Source organism: Colius striatus, chromosome 1 (genome assembly GCF_028858725.1).
Source record: "Colius striatus isolate bColStr4 chromosome 1, bColStr4.1.hap1, whole genome shotgun sequence".
Taxonomy (NCBI): Eukaryota; Metazoa; Chordata; class Aves; order Coliiformes; family Coliidae; genus Colius; species Colius striatus.
In genome coordinates this window covers 77,449,609-77,460,028 of record NC_084759.1, presented here as the reverse complement: position 1 = coordinate 77,460,028, position 10,420 = coordinate 77,449,609, and the positions used below count along the sequence as shown (strand labels likewise).

The 10,420-nt window shown below is 41.1% G+C and overlaps 1 protein-coding gene across 3 annotated transcripts in view; it reads right to left on the bottom strand.

Moving 5' to 3' along the window:
• Nucleotides 1–1,640: 1,640 nt before the first annotated feature.
• MOSPD2 (motile sperm domain containing 2) overlaps nucleotides 1,641–10,420 on the bottom strand; it is a 44,627-nt gene continuing 35,847 nt past the window's right edge. Inside the window, exon 16 of one of the 3 annotated variants that reach the window (XR_009819005.1) lies at nucleotides 1,641–1,873. The gene's annotated coding sequence lies outside the window, so the exon portion shown is untranslated. Of the gene's footprint in view, nucleotides 1,874–4,796; nucleotides 5,106–7,028; nucleotides 8,432–10,420 lie in introns of those variants that run through there. The other 2 variants (XR_009819006.1, XR_009819002.1) reach the window with 2 other exon arrangements.

The window sequence follows — 10,420 nt, the reverse complement described above, 5'->3', positions numbered from 1 at the left end:
TGTCCTGCTAGTGCTATTTCTCTCCCTTGTGCTCAAATGTTCCTTGCTTCCCCTGAAACACCGGGCCATGTAATATAAAGATTCAACTGCAGGCATAAGCATGTTATGAGTGGAGAATCACAACTGTCTTCAGAAGCTCTGGCATCATTGGATCCCCTAACATCACTGCAACCCTTTTACAGTTTAAACACAGATGAGACCTGTTCCTACCAGTCTCAGTACAGGCTCCTGAGGAAACACTGCACATAGACACAACAGAAACCTGTTGAAGCTGGTGACATACATTTCTGAGCTCTTGTCATGGTTCCAGACAAGTCAGTAATGAAGTACCAATGAAGCCCTGCTTGGGGAGACATTGGTTTATCATAGAATCATAGGATCATAGAGGAGCATAGAACTGGACACAGTGCTCCAGATGAGGCCTCACCAGGGCAGAGTAGAGAGGGAGAAGAACCTCCCTTGACCAGCTGTCCACACTCTTCTTGATGCATCCCAGGATGCCATTGGCCTTCTTGGCCACGAGGGCACATTGTTGGCTCATGGTTAGCTTATCGTCAACCAGCACTCCCAGGTCTTTCTCTGCAGAGCTGCTCTCCAGCGGTTCAATTCCCAGCCTGTTGCATGGAGTTGTTCCTCTGGAGCTGCAGAACTCTGCACTTGTCCTTGTTGAACCTCATGAGGTTTCTTATAAACTGAACAGTTATTTCAGAAATCCTCAAAATCATCTTGCAGGAAGAAAGGAGCCTATGGCTAAGGACATATTGTGTTCCAAAAAACTGGAACTGGGCTGTCACAACACAGAGCACGAGGAAGGAAGTGGGATCTCCATTATCCCTGTATTTTCTGCACTGCCCCTCCAGGGAGAATAGAGGGGAATGGTCTGCCACCTTGGATACGCATCTTGCTCATCCCCACAGCAAAACAGCCAGCAGGGCCCACGCTCTGACCGTGTGCAGCCCTCACATAGGGCATTTATTCTTTCTTGCTTGTTTGCAGACACATTCCTGCACCTCAGTATCCCCATGTAGGTACACTTAAGCCCTTTACCATGACCGGCTCAATCCTTAAGTATTGATTTCTCCAGCTCCTGCACTAGGGAATTACTAGTCTGCACTCTGAGCAGATGCACAGAAAGGCTAGGGGAAGTGCAGGCCCTCTGGAGAAGGGCATGGGCCTTGGTCCCCATAGATCAAATATCAGTGACTTTGCTGGTAAGGTAAAACCTGCACACTCTCAGTCCTGGCATTGCAACCCAAGCTCTCAGGGACGGCCACACCTAGTCAGACAAGTGCTCCCTCCATCCTGAAACTGTGCATTTGTCAGCATCCACCGCTGAGGTGGTGAACAGAAACTGTTCTTTTCTGCCTCACAGTCCTCAGGCTTGGATCTATGTGAGTTTCAGAGAGAAGTTTCATTTCCTACAGTTTTTGCCTCCTGTCATTACCTATTGAAAAAAAGAAAGCTGTTTATATTGCTATGTAGGAGTCAACGAGTTTTCACAAGAGAAGAAAGTACTTTACATAGCACAGGAAAAAGCAATCTTTCCCCTGGAGATTCTTACTGTGTTCAAACAGGAAATAAACCAAGTATCTGTGATGAAAGCCAGCTTGCTTACCCGCTCTTCATCTTCAAGCAGCTTGCAGCCTTCAGCACGTTCGCCCTCCATCAGAAACTTTAGCACTGCTTTTTCTAGTTTCCAGACTTTCCGAGGGCTTTTTTGACAGTCAACAAGCGCTGTGGAAGAGCACTCTCCTTCCTGGCTTGTCATTTTTACACATCTCCTTAAAATTAAATTCCTTCATGCAGACTTTGTTGATACAGCAGAGTGCAGTATTTAAAATATTTGTGAATCTCACTTGCTTGGTAGAGTCTCCTGGTGGATATTGCAAGAGTACTACTCAGTTTTGGGTTTAACACATTTCCAGTAAAGCAACTGAGTCACTTTTGCTAATGATGCTGGGTACCCCATCTGTGCAAATCCCATCTGTCTAATTTAGCTCAAACAAATATTACTAGCTGCTATATCTTTCGAGAGATTTTCTCCATTCTTCAAACACTCAGAGCCTGCGGGCAGAGTGTGGAACAATGGGGAACCCAACAGCTCTTCCATCATACCAGTTTTCAGTCTCACACTGAAGAATAAGCAGGTCTGCACTCAGCAGTATCATAATCATTACAAATTATGAATAGTGCATATCCATAGACAAGAAATCTCTGATTTGTGCTAGCAGACCACTCAATGTCATTATATTATTAGTGTACATGCAAGTGTATTTCCAGTCATTTACCAGGCTTGTGGGAAGGGGAGCTGAGGAGCACTAAAACTGGTAGGTTCTACTTCTCTACTTGAAAACTTCAGCAACTGCCAAAATATTTTATTTTATGATAGTAAAATTACTATTATATGCAGTATTTACATATAAGGCTCTTAGATACAATACTGGTAGAGCTCAATCCTATCTTTTTTTTGTTTTCTTTGTTAAGACTTGAGCTTTTTGGTTGTTTCTTTTTCCTATATAATCAGGTTGCAAAGTAGATCTGATAGGACAGTTCAGACTCATTTCAGCATGCATTTGGGGAAATCGCTGCTTTTCACTACAGCAACAATGTTCGGTTCAACACAATGGTCTGGAACCTCTCCCTTCTTCCAATAGGCACCAGCTTACCGAGGCAGGGTAAATCAGTTCCTTGTAACCTCAGCCTTGTAGTTTTAAGCTGATACATTAGATCACTCTTGATGTTTGAAGATTATCCTAACTAGCAGTTACAGTACAATTTAAGTAAGTCTGACACAGAGCTATCAGACAAAAAGATAGCAGGCAAAGCTCTGACTGGTTTCTGCTGAGCTCCTTGTTCCACACTGCCTTCTGCCTCTTAGGTTACAGATGCAACCATCAAAGATGCACCCGATGCCATTTGCCCAGCCTCCTTGGCAGCCTGCAGCATGTTTGCCAACCTTTTGCTTCAGCATCACAAGTGTCCTTTGACTGAGAGACGTGTAATACAATTGCTTATTATTTTTGCTCTAGCTGCTAGACAATTTAAAGTTCTCTACATTCAGTAACCTAAAAGTGTTTTCTACTCTTCTAAAACTCCTGTGATATCACCTTTACCCAGGGCCCGTCAGAGTTAAATCCTAGCAGCACACCGACTTACACCAATCAAATACTTTTCTCTAACACAATGTTTTGACTCCATTATCCTCTAGCACTATGTAGCAAACTATATTGTGAATTGTCTATCAATTTCTCCCACAGCTTCTGGCACAGTATGCTACGAGATTTCAGATACGTTCTGGAAGGAAATCCTATCACAAGTAATAGCACAATATAGACCTGGCCTCAAAGATACAGATCCCCTGCCCTGAAGAGGTCTGTCTCTAGACAGAAAGTTTGCAAGTCATTTTCATGTTGTAGAACTCTCTGCATTTCATGGAGGAGAAATACACCCGTTTAGAGATTTTACTCAACAACCTTTAAGTGAAAAATATTTCATCTAATATTTTAATATAGAATAAAATCTTGAAATAACATTTGCTTACACTTTTAGTCACCAGTTCAAAGATGACAGTTAAAACTATGTTTTGGTACCAAAATCTTTACTTAAGAAGGGCATCAGTTTCAGGCATGTATCTTTTCAATAAGTGAGGCTTTTTTGTACTTTATTTTCATTTGTTTTAAAACTGAAAACTCCCATTCACAGCAGTAGCTGGATGTGAACAGCATCAGTATAGGCACAACCAGCTTTGGTAATTACTGCTAGTTACAAATGTTTTCTGCTTACCTGAGATATGTAGAAGGCTCCTGGCATCAACTCCATTTGGAGTACTTAGGTTTTGTATGACCTATTTTTCCTTAGTTGATACATTGCAACCAAAATTGTTGTCCTCTACAAATAGGTTTTCTATCTAGTCAGTCTCTCAGCTGCTGTCAGGGAAATGCTGACAAAACCTTCAATTTTGTCACTAAATATTCTTCTGTCTCTCCTTTTACCTTTCTTGAGGATCAATTCCATATTCAACCTAAAAATTGTCCAGTGTTATATATATAAAGACCTTTTTTGGGGGTTTTTTTTGCTGGTATGACAGAATTATCTTTGAAGCACCATTGCATTTCCAGACCAATGCAAGAGTAGCTTAAGCCAGGCTGTGTTTTCAGAGCAGCATAAGCCAAGTGTCCTGCCCACCGTCCCAGAGTTTGACAAGAAAGATTCTTGCCTTTATGAACATGGTTGAAAACCCCTAACATGTGCTTAGCTTTGAGAGACACCAAGTTTACCTGCAAGGGCATTCCCATGTGCATCACTGCATAGAGATGGCTTCCAAATGTCTTTGCTACTCAAGACAATATTTTCACAGCACGGTTCAAAGTAGTTTTCAATTTGTCTTCCAAAGCAATTTCTACTTCTATTTTCAGTGTGGGTTTATTTTGCAACTACTGTTTCCTGAAAGGTGTTTCATTTGCTCCAGGACAGTAAAGCTACTTTACACTGGCACACAGCAAACAAAAGAAGGTGCCCATCACTCTTGTGCCCTACTTGTGCAAGTCAGCTGTGTCCCACAGCTGTGTGGTTTCATTCCTCTCCCCAGAATTCTCTGGTTCCTGTTTCACTCCCTTCATGCTTTTCCCCTTCTGCAGCGTAGAAGACTCCTGTGGCACATGCACTGCTGCTCTCAGAGGCTACCACTATAAACAGCAGTAAGGCAAACCAGTATCAACAGGTTACTCCATCTCTTGTCTGTGCTTTTTCTTTAAAAAAAATACAAATTTTACAAAACATGCTGAAACCACGCGAGTGAAAGCAAGATTATGACCCATCATAGATATTTTAATCCATTTTTATTCAATTATGTGTTTAGGGAACTATTTGATCCAGTGGTCATAGCTCTGCAGGCTGTGCAAGAGGGTGGATTGGACACTCTGAGGGCTGAGCAGACTGTGCCCTTTGAGGCAGTGGTGAAAGCTGACTGGTTTCAAACCAGAGAATTTGTAACTCCATGTTGGCTACAGACTGCAAACTTCAGACAAAGCTGCTCTGAATGTGTTTTGGGCCTCCTTTTCTCCCAAGGTCTGGAAGATATCCGTTTGAATATTGACGTTATTTTACTAAAAGAAGGAAACATTTCTTGGCTTAGCACATGCTCATCAGTCATTGTTACTATATCAGAAACTGTTTTTTTTTCCCATTTCACAGATGTTCAAATTTACATTTCATAGTTTAGTCCCAGTCTGCAGATCCACTGTCAAAGCCAACAGTCAGCTGGAGCAGTGCTTGCACAATTAGGACTAGAGCTGATGGACTTACAATAATTATACAAACTACAAGATGGCCAACATGACATTGGCCTGGCAGACTGCCACAGGTAACTGTTTGAAACACTGAACTTTGCTCTGTTTAGTTTTGTTGACTGCTTGGATATCAGTCGTCCCCATGTTCTGGTCTGGGGAAAAACAGTGTGTATGGGTGAGGCAACCACTACCCCAAGCTGAGAAACAGCTGCAGCAACAAAAAACAAAGCACAGATCAGAGTGGATGAGGTTGGAAGACTTTCCAGAAACCCAGCCGAGAACATACAATTGCAAGGATGTAGAATGACCACTGTGCTGCTGGAAGTGATAACAAATAGGAAACAGAATAATGTTTCACTTGAGATATCTCCATAAATTCACCCAATATCAGAGAAAAAAACATATAGTACTATCACAGGGAAGGTATTCAACTCTGAGTGACCCAACATCCTCCTCTCACACATTTTTGAAGCACACTGAGCAAAACAAAGAGCGACAGGTTTCATTCATGGTTATCAGGAGAACTTAACACAGATTCATCAAGGGGAAATCATGCTTGACCAACCTGATAACCCTCCATACGGGCATAACTGTCTGCACAGATGAGGGGAGAGCAGGGGACCGACATCCTCCCACTACCAAATGCAAGTTTGAATTAAAAAAAAAATACAAGAAAAAAGATGATATGTTAAATGCTATTTTTATACAGGAAAATCCACTTGGGGGCATGGGGATTATAGTAATTCACATGCCAGTAAGGTAAGCAGCAATCTGTAACTGTTCACTGCAGCAATCTGTAACTGTTCACCGTACCAGATTAATGGAGCATCTGTGGTGTTTGCCCACATTCGCTTTTCCTTTCATCAATTTATCAGTTGTAGCATTCTAGAAAAGAAAAGCTTAATAAATTCTGTTTATGACTCTTTTGCACACTACTGTTGTAATCTATATTTATTTAAATGATGTTCCCAATTTCTGACATTTTCCCTAGGGCTTGAAGAACAGGTGTTCAGACGTAACTCCAAGCTGTCAAAAATGAAACTGGCAACGATTTTAACAGATACAGGGCTGAGGAAACACAAGAAAGTGGTAATTTTGAATAATTAAACAGCACACAGGATTTGTGAAACTACATCATCATTACCCAAAGGATATCTTAATTTAGATTCCACTATAAATGTAAAATGGGATGAAGATCATGGTGGGACTGATACTGGAGACTTTGAGTTCTTGTGTCTGAACCATTTATTTACAAATCTAAGGAATCCACAATGGATCTGAACCAAAACCTATCAAGATCTCTTTTGCTTCCCCTCCTGGGCCAAAAACTAGAGGCCCACTTAGATAGCCTGCTGTGAGAAAAGCGTATAGTTACACAGCACTGTCCCACCTTGCTCTCCTGACTTTCTGGACTAAACAGAGACATGGGGTGAATCTTTAGCTCTTGCTTTCTCACAAAGCAGCAGTGCCATTTATTGTGTGGCTACTTCCGAGTGTACGCACACATACGGGAACATCACGGGTAGGTGTAATCTGTTATTTCTAAAAGGCCAGATCTTTTGCTCTTCAGTCAGTTAAGCTTATGTAAATGTATTTATTTCATGAGCAAGGTCTGCCCAAGACTAAAGAGAGGCACAGTAACTTAATGCTTTTGACAGTAACAATGTTTTTGAAAAATGAAAAATAATTCTATTCATACTTTCAAGGAAATCACTGCTTCTTGCCAGCTCAATCACCATCAAGAATCGGCATCTCTCATAGGCCACCCATGACGAACAAAACACATCATTTACCATCCCTCTAACAAGATACTTTCATCAAGGAGCAAAGCCTCCAAAAATATTTTGCAAGAAACCATCAAGTGACAGTAAAACAATGAATGCATTCTGCTGCTGGCCAAAGAATATGAAAAATAAACATATGTTACAACCCTTTTTTTTTTCCACATTCAGGTTTTCCAACATTTCATTGAGCTCCAATACAGTGCTAATATAGCCCAATTGACATTAAGAGAATTAAAATAGAACAAAGTACTATTAACAGATCAAAAGACTCTGAACTGAAGTAACAAAGAACATGGCAGTCCTCTAGGTCAGCTACTGTTACACTTTGGACTGGTAATTGATCAAATTCTTTTTTTGTCCTTAAAGAACTCCATTACTTACTTCAGCTGTAACATCAGAACAGATTGCCTCCTGTGATCTAAAATAACAAGTGCTATTAGCTGCAATCCCACAGCAATAATTGGATGCTTTTCAGCTGTTAGCCCACTGCTTCTGTCAGCTTTTAAGTGACTTAAAGCACACGAAGAGTAGGTATGCTGATAAGCCACCCTCATGAATGAAGTAAACCAGGAGCCGAGAGATCTACTAGTAAAAATCTGGTGAAGCTGCTTACTCTTCGCCCATACAATTTGGAGGTTTCAGTACTTGAACTCAGAAGTAGGAAAAGCAGGAATTGCACAGATGTTGAACTACCAGAGTCAGTCTCGGCCAAGACTGGCACGTGGAACTTAATTCATCTCCTCTACGCAAAAGGAAAACCTCCCCACCATTGCCACACTTCTGGAAAGGTGCGTTTTCTGCACTTTATTTTTCAGGTTGGGTCTATATGGACTATTGTAAGCAGTATAGAGAGGTTTGAATTGAAAAGTGGGGCTGAAACAATTGAAAGCAAATTGAAAACAGGTTAACACTTCTCATTAGCTACAAGAAATACAGCCAAAAGCTGCTGATGCTGAAGAATGACCAAGAAAAAGGCATGCTGAAACACAAAGTTAATTTGCATCATCAACCTATAATCATTTACCTGTGCTAACACATACATAATGTAAATGTAGCAACTGCTGTAATAATGAGTCACAGAATCTTTACAATTGGAAAAGACCTAAGTCCAACCACTAACCTCTCACTGCCAGGCCCATCACTCAACTAAACCTGTAGCCAGCAGGTCGAGGGAGGTTCTCTTCCCTCTACTCTGCCCTGGTGAGACCTCATCTGGAGTCCTGTGTTCAGTTCTGGGCTTCTCAGATCAAGAGGAACAGAGAACTTCTGGAGAGAGTCTAGCACAGGGCCACCAAGTTGATCACGGGACTGGAGCATCTTCCTTATGAAGAAAGGCTGCGGGAACTGGGGCTGTTTAGTCTAGAAAAAAGGAGACTGAGGGGGAATCTTATCAGTATTTACAAATATCTAAAAGGTGGGTGTCAGGAGGCTGGGACATCCCTTTTTTCTATTGTAGCTAGCAACAGGACAAGGGGTAATGGGATGAAGCTGGAACACAAAAAGTTCTATTTAAATATAAGAAAAAAACTATTCACTGTGAGGATGACAGAGTAGTGGCACAGGCTGCCCAGGGGGGTTGTGGAGTCTCCTTCCTTGGATGTCTTCAAAACTTGCCTGGACATGTTCCTGAGTGACCTGACCTAGGTGGACCTGCAGGGGGTTGCACTACATGATCTCTAAAGGTCCCTTCCAAACCCTACCATTCTATGATATCTCTCAGTACCTCATCTATGCATCTTTTGAATATCTCTAGGGATGGTGACTCCACCACCTCCTTGGGCAGCCTGTTCCAATGATCTGGGTGAAAATGTTCTTCCTAATCTCCAATCTAAACCTCCCCTTGAGCTCATTTCCTTGTGTCCCATCATTCATTACCTGAGAGATCAACCCTCCCACCTCACTACAACTCACCTTCAAGTAGTTGGAGTGGTAATGTCTCCTCTCAGCCTCTTTTCCAGACTAAACACTCCTAGCTCCCTCAGCCTCTCCTCATCAGACTTGTTCTCCAGACCCTTCACCAGCTTCATTGCCTGTCTCTGGACATGCTCCAGCACCTCAATGACACTGTAGTGAGGGACCCAGAACTGAACACAGTACTCAAGCTGTGGCGTCACCAGTGCTGAGTAAAAGGGGTCAATCAATTTCCTGGTCCTACTGGTCACACTATTTCTCATAGTCTGAGTCAATAATTCCTATGTGTCACCTTACAGGGAACAAGGAAAAAAATAAGCCATACACTTCAGAAACTAGTTTAAAATGTCTTCTTTAACTTCCTTCAACCTGCTCCTCCTGGCTAATTAGAACCGATTAGCTTTTCCTAAACTAGTACATATACTGTAAATACAGACTGTGGAACTGTTACAAGATCTAAACCAGTGAATTCTTACAGCCACCTGTGATATGTGTTGCAGAACTGCATTGTCTGGTCAATTTTAGAACTTGTTCCATTTTTTGACTGAATGTCCATTTTCACAATAGGGCCATAGAAAAAGGAAAGAATAAGCACTGTCCTTTATCAACAGAACAGCACTTATACCTTTATGCTGCCAGTCCAGCTACACAGAAAGTAAGAGGATCCCCAAGACAGTGCAGTGAGTTAAAATGCTCTCTACAGAACTCCATACAGTCCACAAGAGACTTATAAACTAACATCTGGAAGTAGGGTCAAATGTTTGAGCAAACTTGAATGCAGACATTAGGGACAAATCATTTATGGCAGGTAGTAATTGATGAAATGGAAAGGTAATTAAAAAAGCCTTCTGGCCCTCTCTCTAACAAAATGTCTAAAATATACTTGTGTCTATTTTTCTAGAAAAGGAGATTTGACATGTTAAAAAAAAAATCACAGATTGGTGGTTTTTTTTGGAATTAGCCTACTCCAAAGTGGTTTTTCCTTAAGATGTTTAGGTTTTGCATCCAATTTAAAAAATCCAATATGACCATGTCCTTAAGCAAAGGTTTCTGTGATTATTATAACCAAAAAAAAATATATCTCCCATATAAACTACTATTTTCATACCTATTTCAGCATTCCAATACACTGTAACATTAAATTACTGTAAATAATTTCAGATGAACAACATCAATGCCAATGTAAACTGTGTCACAGGACCACCACCTACTCCTACGATTCTGAACTGTCCTAAAGTAGGAGTCTGGGAAGCAGAGAAGAGATGATGAACAAAGAATTATCTATGAAGTCTTGAATCTAATATCGTATTAACAAAGTAGAAACTGTATTTAAGAATAGGGCCCAAAAATTGCTTGCTAGGAAAAGTGTATGTGCTTTTTTGTAACACAAATATTAATTTTGAAGAATTTCAGTCATTGCTGTCCCTTAATTGTTTG